The sequence below is a fragment of the Callorhinus ursinus genome, unplaced genomic scaffold (assembly GCF_003265705.2).
Source record: "Callorhinus ursinus isolate GAN/ISIS: 27379988/994484 unplaced genomic scaffold, GSC_fseal_2.0 scaffold1, whole genome shotgun sequence".
In the NCBI taxonomy this organism is placed as follows: Eukaryota; Metazoa; Chordata; class Mammalia; order Carnivora; family Otariidae; genus Callorhinus; species Callorhinus ursinus.
Genome location: NW_027397063.1, coordinates 81,892,745 through 81,904,848, shown reverse-complemented (window position 1 = coordinate 81,904,848; position 12,104 = coordinate 81,892,745). Strand labels below are relative to the sequence as shown.

At 39.6% G+C, this 12,104-nt stretch overlaps 1 pseudogene; it reads right to left on the bottom strand.

Moving 5' to 3' along the window:
- Nucleotides 1-4,046: 4,046 nt before the first annotated feature.
- LOC112819785 (large ribosomal subunit protein uL29 pseudogene) lies at nucleotides 4,047-4,943 on the bottom strand (annotated as a pseudogene).
- Nucleotides 4,944-12,104: the final 7,161 nt, after the last annotated feature.

Sequence of the window (12,104 nt, the reverse complement as noted above, 5' to 3'; positions counted from 1 at the left end):
ATATATATAAAAGAGTTTCCAAAGTGATGGGGTCATTAATATCAAAATGAGTAGAGATCAAATAGAAAAAGACCAGAAAGAGAAATGTTTCAGAAGGAAAGTGTGAGTTTAAGGCAAAAAAAGCCAGAATACAAAAGTTTGTTAGTTCAAGATTAGAAATGGGGAAAATTCATGTGGACTACCTTTTTAAAGAAAACTTGGTAGCAGGATCAGCAGGTTTAGGTAATCTTGGTTCTTTGTGGGAACATTAAGAGATGCATGAGTGTGTTTATAAACTGAAGGGTAGCAGATTGTGCCAACCCAGAATATGCCTCTTTGGCATAAAGATTATCTTGAACTATTTTGAGAAACTGCAGGCACAAGAGAAGCTCTGAAAACAATAAAAATTCCCCTTTTGTAGAGGAAATTTACATTAGAAAAGAGGCCTGTAGGAGGAAGGGAGTTATTATCAAAGATCACCTTTTTTGTTTGTTTGTTTGTTTTGGCCTGAGAGACTTATCCGCATGGCAGAGCAACCTTTGCTTACCAAACATTTCCTCTTCTCACCTCCCCCAAAATTACCTTCCCCTGTTTGAAGATCCAGACCCCTATGCCTTTCTTTAGCTCAGGATGGTGTATAAGTCTCAATTGTCTACTTGCCTTCTGAGTCTCATATCTTTGTGGGGCTCTCATATAATACATATGTAACTAATTTTTTTCTATTGTTAATCTGTTTTTTATTAGAGGGCGTCTCAGCCAAGACCCCTGGAAAGGTAGAGGGAAAATTATTTTTCTTCTCCTACAAAGCTAAAGAGAAAAAGTTAGTGGTTAGACTGAAGATTCAAAAGCAGGTGGTGATAAAATAGTTCTCAGACACGACATTATCATTTGGAATCTGGACCAGGGTCAAAGGGATTAGCATTAATACAGTAATGCATTAATGCATTCCTTCTGTCAGGCAAGCAGAGGATGCTATATGAATATACTTTGAGTTGCAGAGAAAAAAATCAGAGGGTGTTATGTATGAGAGCTTAGATTTTATTCAATAGAATAGGAGGAAGTTCATATGCCATGTCTTTGGGTGATAAGGGTGATGAGAAAATTGAAGAAAATTATGGAAATTTTGTAAAGTACCACCTTTATCTTCCAACACCTTAGTGAAATTCAAGACCCCAGGAATTTAAACCAAGAAGGAAAAGAGGGGAGGAAATTGAAAAGAAAGGACATATGCTTAAGGGAGATACCGAAGGAAGATCTGAACTTGAGGGAAACAATCTGCCTTTCAATCCATTGAGGAATCACTTTAGAGCATGTAATTAAAATAATAATAATAATGAGAGAAAGGAAGAAGAAGAAAGAAAGGAAGAAAGAAAGAAAGAAAGAAAGAAAGAAAGAAAGAAAGAAAGAAAGAAAGAAAGAAAGAAAGAGAGGGAGGGAGGGAGGGAAGGAGGAAAGAAGGAAGAAGGGAAGGAAGGAAGGAAGGAAGGAAGGAAGGAAGGAAGGAAGGAAGGAAGGAAGGAAAGAAGACAGATTGGCTATTTTCCTGGAAAAAATTTATACGAAAAGGCAGTACCAAAAAAAAGTAAACACATTGATATATGCTACATTTTCAACCATACCAGCTGAATTAATATGTTCTAGAATTCACTTGCTTTGGTAATCTTTAAATATTATCATCACATACATTTTGAAATTAATAAATTCAGTAATAATGTCATAAAATATTTAGATATCAAATGGAACTCTGGTTTTAAAAAGCCAAGATTTTTATCTAATAGTAGAATTAGCAGGCATAAAAATGTGATAAATTTATGTTATACTGGTTTATGTGAATGGGTAAGTAAAAGTGACACTGGATATCCATATTCATTTATTACCACAATCACTGCTGCTAATGACAGTTGAAAAGATTTATTTGCATTTCACCAGGTAAGACAAGGTAAGCATTTTATATAGATTACAATTCCTAAAGAGAGTATTTGAATTTGTATCTACTACATTGTTTTTCAGAGTCGCATAATCATGAAGGAAATTCACTGCATGCCTGATTGCAAATGTTAGTGGAAATGCACAAATTTCTTCTTTAAAGTGTTTAATACCTTCCAGAAACAAACGGTTTAATGAAAGACCGATGAAAATAAAATGTGAATAAACTGAAGTCACTGCAATTAGGAAAAAATGAAACAATCCTATTTCAGAGTAATTCTAAAAAGTTGTTGCCTAAAAAAAAAAGCAGTCTTTTTGACTATGCTGCTTATGATGGAGCTATTTTTCATTTTTCATTCCTCATTTCTCTTCATAAATCAAGACTCTAACTCTGTATTTAGACTTTAACTGATGATCCCAAAAATACAATGTCTATTTCAGCCTGAGTACATAGTCTACTATGTTTTCTCATGTTTTGCTCCATGATCATCATTATGTATGAATGAAAGCAAAATGCAGTCAATATTCGTGATACTTCATCTCAATGAAGAATGCGTACTGTAAACCTAACAAAATTGTAGCACAGATGGAAAAAAAATGACATTTTTAATGATGACACTCAAACAACATTAAAACTCTTTTTTTAAGCAATTTCTCTATGATATTTGGTGGTTTGTGGAGTTTTTGGCTGTTTTGTGTTTCACATCCAAAGTTGTTTTACATTAAAATAATTTGCCATTTGCAAGAACTAGATGAAGTGGATCTCAAATTTAGTTCTCAAATATTTTCAGAAATCTTAGAGTTTTCAAGTTCAAAAAGTGCTGTGTACAGTAGGCTACAAGTAGCATAGGGGCCATACTAGACTATAAGGATCACTACATGGATTCTGAAACCATAGCGTTTCTTGAACTGTGTTCTCCTGATTGCATACAACAGAATCACTGTTAAAATGCATTTTCCTGAACTCTCTCTGAGCCAGAATTTCTTGGGAGTGGTAGCCAGCAAGCTACAAATTTAACATTTTTCCCAGAAGACTCATGTGCCCTTAAGTTTGGGAACGACTGCCTAATGTTGTGTCATAGTTTGGCAATTTTCACAGTCATTGGGAAGGGAAGGCAATGGCAGGTAGAAAAAGGTTGAACACTAGAGTGATGATTTCTTTGCTTGAAATATAGACCGTCACCACCTACATTTAGATGAAAGAAAGATAGTGTCCCACCTATGGGAGGCATAATTTTAAGATGATCCCTCCAAGATACCCACTGCATATAGCCTGCATAACCCCTGGAACTGTGAATATGATGGATTTCCTCCCATTATTAGGTTATATTATATGGGACAGTTGATTTTAAGAAAGAGGGTTTATCCTAGGTGAATCTGACCAAATCTGGTGAGCCCTTAAAAGGTACTGGGCTCTTCCTGAAGTCAGAGATTCAACACAAAAGAGATTCAGTAAGATTCCCCATTGCTGGGTTTGCAAATAAACCATGGGCCATGTGGCAAATTATGCTGGTGGTCTTTAGGATAGGAGCAGACAGCAGCCCCCAGATGACAGCCCACAAAGAAACAGGGACTTCCGGTCTTAACACCGCAAGGCACTGAATTTAGTCCGCAAACTCAATGAACATGGAAACAAATTTTCTCCCACAACCCCCAAATGAAAATAGAGCGGCCCAACACTTTGCTTTCAGCTTTGCAAGACCCTGAGCGGAGAATTCAGCCATTTCATGTTTGAATTTCTGACCTACAGAACTGTGGTCTAACAAATGGGTGTTATTTTAAGCTGCTAAACTTATGGTGATTTGTTTCACAATAATAGAATTAAAATACTATTTTCATATTTTAATACACTGATACATACTCACTTAGCCCAAAAGTGACTCTGGCCCGTGGTGATAGTATAACCCAACCAACATGAGTTCACTCCTTGCAGAGTCTCAGAGAGAAACTATACAACCTGAGTTGTCTCACAGTGTAAACTGTATTTGCAGCAAGTAAGATGGGTGGTGGGGTAACTTCCAAAGCTGTGACTCCCCAAGGAAGGGTGAATGGGTCTCTTGTATTTAGGATTAGGATGAATATTGAGATAGAGAAGTCTTTTTTTTTTTCTTTCTCAGTTTGTGTTTTATTGATGACGGTGCTCAGGCCTTGACCCTGTACTTGCACAACAAGTACAGCCGCGGGCCTTCCACTGCTGCTTTTTGGTCTTCAAGTTCTCCTGGTGCTTATTCAGGAAGCAAGCGACACATGGCATGTGTCCTCTTGGGCGGAGATCCACGGGCTTGGACTTCTTACACTTGTCGAATTTCCTGAGGTTCTCTTTCAGAGTCTGGTTGATGACGTCGAGAACACCGGCGATAGATTTACAAACAACTCGGATCTTGGAGAGCTTGGAAGCCACATCGCCTGCTTTTTTTTTTTTTTTTAAACAAACCAACAGTTTTCTTTTTTTATTAGAGATAAAAACAGCGAAGTTCCACATACCACACCCTAGGGAAAACGAGACAGCAGAGGACTGGGGACTATTTACAAGAGCCGTGGCCGAAGGACACCTGTGGCCTTGGGCCCCGCGGAAGGATGCGGGCACAGCGCGGCTTCGGGGGGCAGGCGGGTCAGTGGCAGAGGGCGATGGTTTCCATGTTAAGGAAGGGCACGTGCATCTTGGTCTCGATGTCTATGCCCTGCCAGATCTTCAGGAAGTCGTCGAAGATGATCCCCTCATACACCTGGTCAGGCTCCATCTGCCCCACACACACGCTGGCTGCCTCCATCATGGCCCCGTCGGCGATGGAGCGGGCCGACTCCCTCTCGATGTGCGGGTTTCCAGAGAGCAGCTCCTCCACCACATTTCGATATTCTTCCCGGGTGATGCGCAGCTGGGACAGCTCCACCTTCGGGTTTTCCAGTTGCTTAAGCAGCTCCTCCTTCTTCTCGCCAAAGGTCTGGAGGCATAATCTTGGCCAGATCTGCGCAGTCTGCCACCACCCCTCCTCCCCGCAGACTGACTTGTATGTGGAAGCAGGCACAAGGCTGAGCATGCGCAGAAAGGAAACGTGCTATACCTACATTGCATATTATGTTAAGCGGGGCTTGCGCTCCTCACGGGGCAGAGATTTTAGTATCATAATGAGATAAAGGTCATGGTCAGTCATTCCAAGCCCATCTGTGCGGGCATGAGTTGGGAGTTTAGCTCAAACCTGCCTGGGTGGTCTGGGCCACCAGAGCTCTCCTCTGGGCAGTTCATTATTGCTTGAGGGGTAGTTTCAGTTCCACCACAGTGTGTTTTGCCTGTAGGGTCTCTTGTTAAGAGATAAACTTGAAAGTAGAGTTTTTTTTTTTTTTAAGGTTTTATTTATTTATTTGAGAGAGAGAGAATGAGAGATAGAGAGCACGAGAGGGAAGAGAGTCAGAGGGAGAAGCAGACTCCCCGCTGAGCAGGGAGCCCAATGTGGGACTCGATCCCGGGACTCCAGGATCATGACCTGAGCCGAAGGCAGTCGCTTAACCAACTGAGCCAGCCACCCAGGCGCCCCCGAAAGTAGAGTTTAAAGAAAATGTGGGACTAAGGTCGATGGGTATAAGCAGGTGAGCAGTAAAGGTGAAGGCTTGGGGCCTCACTGGTGAAAGTAGGCGCAATCTGAACACAGCCACTCTTTTAGGCACACTTTTACTTCCCCGAACCATGCATATGAATGAGATTGGGGTTATGAGCCAGCAGATTTTACATATCAGAGTTAGGTCTATAGAATCACCAAGATCTGTTGTGTCTAGGTTAATTTAAAAAAATTTTTTTATTAAGAAATCCTTGGTAGGAAGAGCAGAATCCCAAAAAGTTTGAAATTCCCCCATCAGAAGTGATTTTTAAAAACTCCGAGCAAGTTTATATGTTACAATCAACATTGTAAGGTAAATTAATATTTTACTCGCTCTTACCAAAGGGGCATAAGGGCTTAATTGGAGTCGATGGTCCAAGATTGTGCACTAAAGCTGCCAGCGTCATGCCTCATTCTCAGAACAATTCTTTTCCTCACCAAAGAGAAGCTCATGAGTCCGTCTATTCAGCCAAAATAAATCAATTTTTTTCTCTTAATATGTCCATAAACAACATCTACTTTCCATTATTTCTTGTGGCCATACAAGCATTTCATTGACTATTTCCATAAACGGTTCCCACATGCCCATGCCTCCTTTAATGACTTTGTGATTCTAATAAAGTGATTAGAACTCCTTATCCCTGCTGTGGCCTCTGCTAAACAATGTGAAAATACCCCTCCTGCTGGGGTTGCCCCGCCAGCAAAATTCAGATGACCCACCAACAAGTACATCTGTTGTAATTTGACTTTCTTTGCCCTTGTTACTTTTTTTCTACCATTCTATAAGACCTTTAATTTTCCCCTTGAGGCTCTAAATTCCTTTTTAATTATTTATTTGTAGAGACCCTCTTCTACAAATAAAATCAGGTTGATGGGTCTTCTAGTTTTCCTCTATTGGAGTTTTAACCCTGTCACTTGCTCTCTGAAACCTCGTAGCATCCCTAGCTAATATGTGTGCAAACATGACAGAGTCATCCAGTTCACCTTATGTATTCACTGAATGTTCGGGTTATGGGTCCCAGATATCCTGACTAACATCTGTACAGTTGTGATCTTGCTGAGGAGAAATGTAGCAGTGAATCTATGCAACACCCAGTCAATAAGATTTTGGCAAGTAGTTCTGCTAAACCCAGGAGGCAATTTACAGTGGCAGAACATTTAGACAAAAACTGTTGAATGTTTTATCAATCTTCAAGAAATGTTAAAAACAAAACTGGGTTTAGTGGAAACATTTCTCTTTTTTGGACTTTCTGATTTATACATTACACACTGGCATAAAGGATACTTAGTCCTTTGCTGGTTTTGCCTTTAGCCTTGTCCCCTGGTGGTAGCAGGCAGCCCTTTTGCCCTCGGTCTGGATGAGAGAGACAATATTGAAACCTCTCATTCCAGGATAAACCTCTGACCTGTCCTGGCTAACTGAGGCTGCATTTCACTGACCACAGTGGGAAATTCATTGCCATTGTGGGCCAATAATTGTCTGGGGATTTCCATAAAACTGTTGGGAAAGATAAGCTATCCTTTTCCCTTGGGGTTTCCACGTGGGTTGAGAAACCTCTGAAGCCGCTGCTGACCAAATTTGCTCTTAACATAGGAGAATCTGCCCAACAATGACAATAATCTACGAGAAAGCAGAGCTGAGGAGAGTGGTCATTTCAGTATTCTAGCCTTTGAAACTCTACACCTAGCCATGCCTGAAGGGGTGCCTAGCCTTTTCAATTACTTGAGCCAATCAATTCCCTTTAATAGTTAAGCTCCTTTGGGCTGGATTCTCAGAGTTGCAACTAAGAGTCCTGCCTTATAGAAAAGGTCTCTTTCACGAAAGTTAAATTAATTCAAGACTCTACCCTTTGAATTTAGTAAAAATGACATTATAAAACTAATTTATTGACTTAATAATTTTTGAATGGAATACAATCACACTCCCGAAATACACCTTTGGTGATCATTTTAAAGTCATAACCATTTACATCGTTTGAATTTTCCCAGTATTTAAAGGTACTTCAATGATATAATCTCATTAATTCTTACAATGTCCTTTTGAACTAGCCAGGGGACAGGTATGCTTATCTAATAATATAATAGTCCTGTTCTCTCTTGCACTTCATGACACATTTCAGTGAAGGTTGAAAAACAAAGCACGAGGTCACCTAAGTAAGCACCTAGAGAAAACAGTAATTACTTACCCAATGGTGGGATATCACTGTGGAAATCAGAATAAAGATTCATCACCTGTGAGGAACTGTGTGGCCAATAGAACTTTTAATAATGTAGGTCCATGAAGATAAAAATTACGTGGTACGTATTATATGCACTATATAGATATTTAATTGACACATTTTTGTGAAAGCTCTTCTACTTCATTATATGTATATTCTATGTAAGATAATTATATAATTCATAAATATAATAGTATATTTAATAAATGGTTATTATGTGTAAGTCCTTGCAAACTGTATATTTAAATATGTGAAAATATAAAACTGAAATATGCTAAAAAGAAATTTTAGTGTCCCTAATATTTTTCCTCATTATATAAAAAGATTGTGGGGGTTATTTTCCTGCAATAAAATAGCAGCTATTTAGACTCTTTAGTAAAGCAAGATTGGGGTAGAAGATACTCCCACGTTGCTGAATATTTTCCTTATTAAGATCTAAATTATATTTTAATTTGTCAATAATTTCTTTTCCTAAAATATATTATACAACAATTTAATTTGTTCTCAATAACTTAGTGGCCTCCTCATGAACATCCTTCCGGGTTATAAAATTTAAAATGCTTCTGGATCTATTAAGATACGTCAAGTTATTTAAGCCCAAGTGCTGGGCTATATGAATTCATATGGTTGCTTTTGATAGTTCCCATTTTCTTGAATTCTGTGGAATTTGTGCACTTTTCAGTAAAACCTTTCTTACTTGAGTGGATTTGAGTGAGTTGCTATTCCTTATTGAATGTTTTAGGATTTTAGGAGTGTTTACAGGAGGTGTTTTATTTTATTTTATTTTATTAAGATTTTATTTATTTATTTGAGAGAGAGACCCAGAGAGTGAGAAAGAACACGAACGGGATGAGAGGCAGAGGGAGAAGCAGACTCCCTGCTGATGAGGGAGTCCGATTCAGGGCTCAATCCCAGGACTCCGGGATCATGACCTGAGCCGAAGGCAGATGCTTAAATGACTGAACCAACCAGGTGCCCCTACAGGAAGCATTTTAATACGTAGCCCTAACAAACCAGCAATTCCACCCACTGGATATAATCCACCATAAGACATGTTCAAAAATGTTCAGAGAAGTACTATTCACAGTAACCAAAAACTGGAGATAAAACCCTAATGTCTATCAACAGCAGAATTGGTAAATAAATTTGAGTATATTCCTACAATGGAAAATTACAAAGACATGAGAGTGAATTAACTATACAAAACAATATGGATGAAATTCCAAAACAAAGTGTTGAGATAGTGAAGCTGGATACAAGACAGGTTGGTGTGTGGAGGTCTGTAGTAATTAAAAAAGAACAGCAATGCCTGGGTAGCTCAGTTAGTTAAACGTCTGACTTTTGATTTTGGCTCAGGTCATGATCTCAGTGTCCTGGGATCGAGCCCCACATTGGACTCCCCACTCGGCGGGGAGCCTGCTTCTCTCTCTATCCCTCCTTCTGCTTGTGCTCTCTCCTTCTCTCTCTCTCTCTCTCTCTCTCTCTCTCTCAAAAAAATAAATAAAATCCTTAAAAAAAAACAGTAAGGGGAACTTTGGGGTGCTGGGTGCCAATAATACTCTTTTCCTTGATCTCAGTCCTGGCTATACAAGCATAAATACATTATGAAAAGCCATTAAACTGTGCTATGATGTGTGTACTTTTCTGCATGTGTTTTATAGTTCAATAAAATTTGCTTAAAAAGAAGATAAAAGTTAATTATCATATATGCCTTTATATTTATGTTGGATACCACTTTCGAAGCACATGTATTATCTTTCAAAAAGCACATGTATTTTCTCATTTCATTCATTCGTTCAATAATTGTTTGTTTCTTTTCCCTCGTGAACGAGGTAGCAGGCAAGTGTCAGGGGATGCAGCACAGATTAAAGCAGACATAATCTCTGCTTACAAGGAGTTGATAGCCAAGCCAACTTATGCCCACCCAAAACATTCCTGTGAAGTAGGTAGACAAGGTATGGTCTTTTGAGTTTTGCTTGTTTATTTGTTAAGATGGGAGACAATTAAGCATGCTTATAGGCTTTAGAGAAGAACCCATTTGAGAGGCAGCAGATGCAGTATGTGAGACTGAGGGAAGGATTTAAAAGTGAGACCCCAGGGAAGGACAAGAGAAAGGAGCCCAGAATGCAGGAGAAAGGGAGAAAAACTCTAAACTAGGAGTTGTCAGGGGTCATATGCTGTTTTCTAGCAGAGCATGGAGTAGAGCCAAGAACCTGATACTTTAACCACATTAAATCAAATTTCTCTTTATTGCTGCCTTCTAGAATGCCAACAAATCCCTTTTATACCCACGTGTGCATGTACACACATACACACACATATTCTTTAAATAATGAGCTTTGGTTCTATGTACATAGTTCACCATCATCTGTTGGTGATGTGTTGTATTTCCCTCAAATGAGGCATGCAGGACACATTCCATGGCTTAAAACTATGGTGGAGTTCTTTGCTTTTCTCTGGCAGTGGGGAGAACTAGAATGGGAAAGAGGGAAATCTGAGAAGTGTGAGGAAAGGTCAGAAAATAGAATAATGGCAGTAACTGAAAATATGGGAGAAATTCCTCTTTGGAACCATTGATTTGGATAGTGAATTTCTGAACACCTTAGGATTTGTCATCAAAATGCTTTCTAGAAAAGCAAAGACCTGAGCAAGAGACAATGTCATGGGCCCTGGGGAAAAGATTCCTTTATGTGTTCATCCAAGTTCTTCAAGAAGCAGACAGCAAGATGAAATTAAATGTGGAAAAGATTTACAAGGGGAGTGTCTATGAGAGAGAGTGAAGGGGAGGCTAGAAGAGCTTGGAAGAGCTAAGAGACTGCAATGTAAGTCTGACTCTTGTGAAAGAGACAGGGAAGGAATGAAGGTCAAATAGAAGAGCCTTAGGTTAGGGTGCATTTCTAAAACCTTCAATAATGTCAATGGGGAGTCCTCAAGCCAAAATTGTCCATTAGGCAAATTCCACATTGCTCGGGATTGAGCCTGCCTTAGTATCGCTGGTGCACTCAGTCAAGGGCTTGGAGCATCCCCCAGAATGCTGCACTGTCATAAATGTGATGCATTTAAGAGTGCAGCAGTTGGCGTCATACATGAATTATATTCTTCCCTAGTTAGAGACCTGAGATAGGCATTTTCATGGCCACAACACCTTACATATCCCAAACTTGCCATTTTGGATAAAAATGGGACGAGATTCATTTTGAGGATAATAGAATCTGGGGATTTTTTAATATCATAAATCATCATCTGGACTCTGGGATGCCCAGAGATAGATAGATAGATAGATAGATAGATAGATAGATAGATAACTATTTTAGAGAGAGCTGTCATCTGATAGGTGACAGAGAGTTGTCTCTGATAGGTGACATCAGGCAATGGCTTGAATCAAGTGAGGAAGTAATCCACTTTGATATCTGTGAGGGAGCATTCTAGACAGAGGAAAGAGTAAATGCAAAGGTTATGGGGAATGAGTATGCTTGTCTTGCTCCAGGAAGAGCATGGAAGGCAGCTGAGAGAGCTAGAGGGTGAGTAGAAGAAAATGAGATCAGGGAATCAGCTGGGGACAAGGTTATAGGCCTGGTTGCCATGGAAGAAGCTGTAGATTCATTCCTAGTAACATGAGAAGTCCCCAGAGAGCTTGGGGTAGAGAAGCTATATGATCTGACTCATGTTATTAAAGGAATCACTCTGGTGCCCATGTGAAGGATCAACTGTAAGTAGAAAGAGGTTCCAAAATCATGTTTTCTCAGCTTCTCAGGATTTATCTCCCTATATTAATCACCCAGTAGGTGACACATTCAAATGGGGTAACTGAAAAACATTTAATGAAGGAATTGCATATGAGAAAATGTTAAGGGTAAGGGGAAACCATGAAAAGAAAGTGATGCTTTCTATTCTCCACCCATAGGCCTGAAGAAGGAAGAAGGGGGAACACTTACCAGAAGGCAGGAAGAGAACGATTGTTGTGGGAGAGTACCACCAGACAAAAGCTGTGTTAGCCCTGCTAACCCATGACCCCAGTGGAGAGGAAAGCAGAGCAATAAATACCTTGACCTCACTTTTGGACAATCTTTCATCTTCTGCTGATGCTTCCCACCGTTCAAACCTAATCAGAAGTAGAGGGCAAGAGAGCCCACTGATGCAGTTCGTACGTGCCAACCTCCTGATAGAAGAGCCAGAGAAGGGTAGTGAGCGCATTTGCAGGGACATGCAGCAATGAGTCACTACAGAAATGCGGAGTATTTATCTTTGAAAAAAGTTATCTAAACACCATGAATTCCATGTGCCTCTATTGTCTTGTTATTCTCATCTCCTTCTCAGAGAAACTTCTTGAATCTACTCCTTGTCATGACCTCTTGATTTCATTTTCTTTCCTCTGCCCACTTCCATC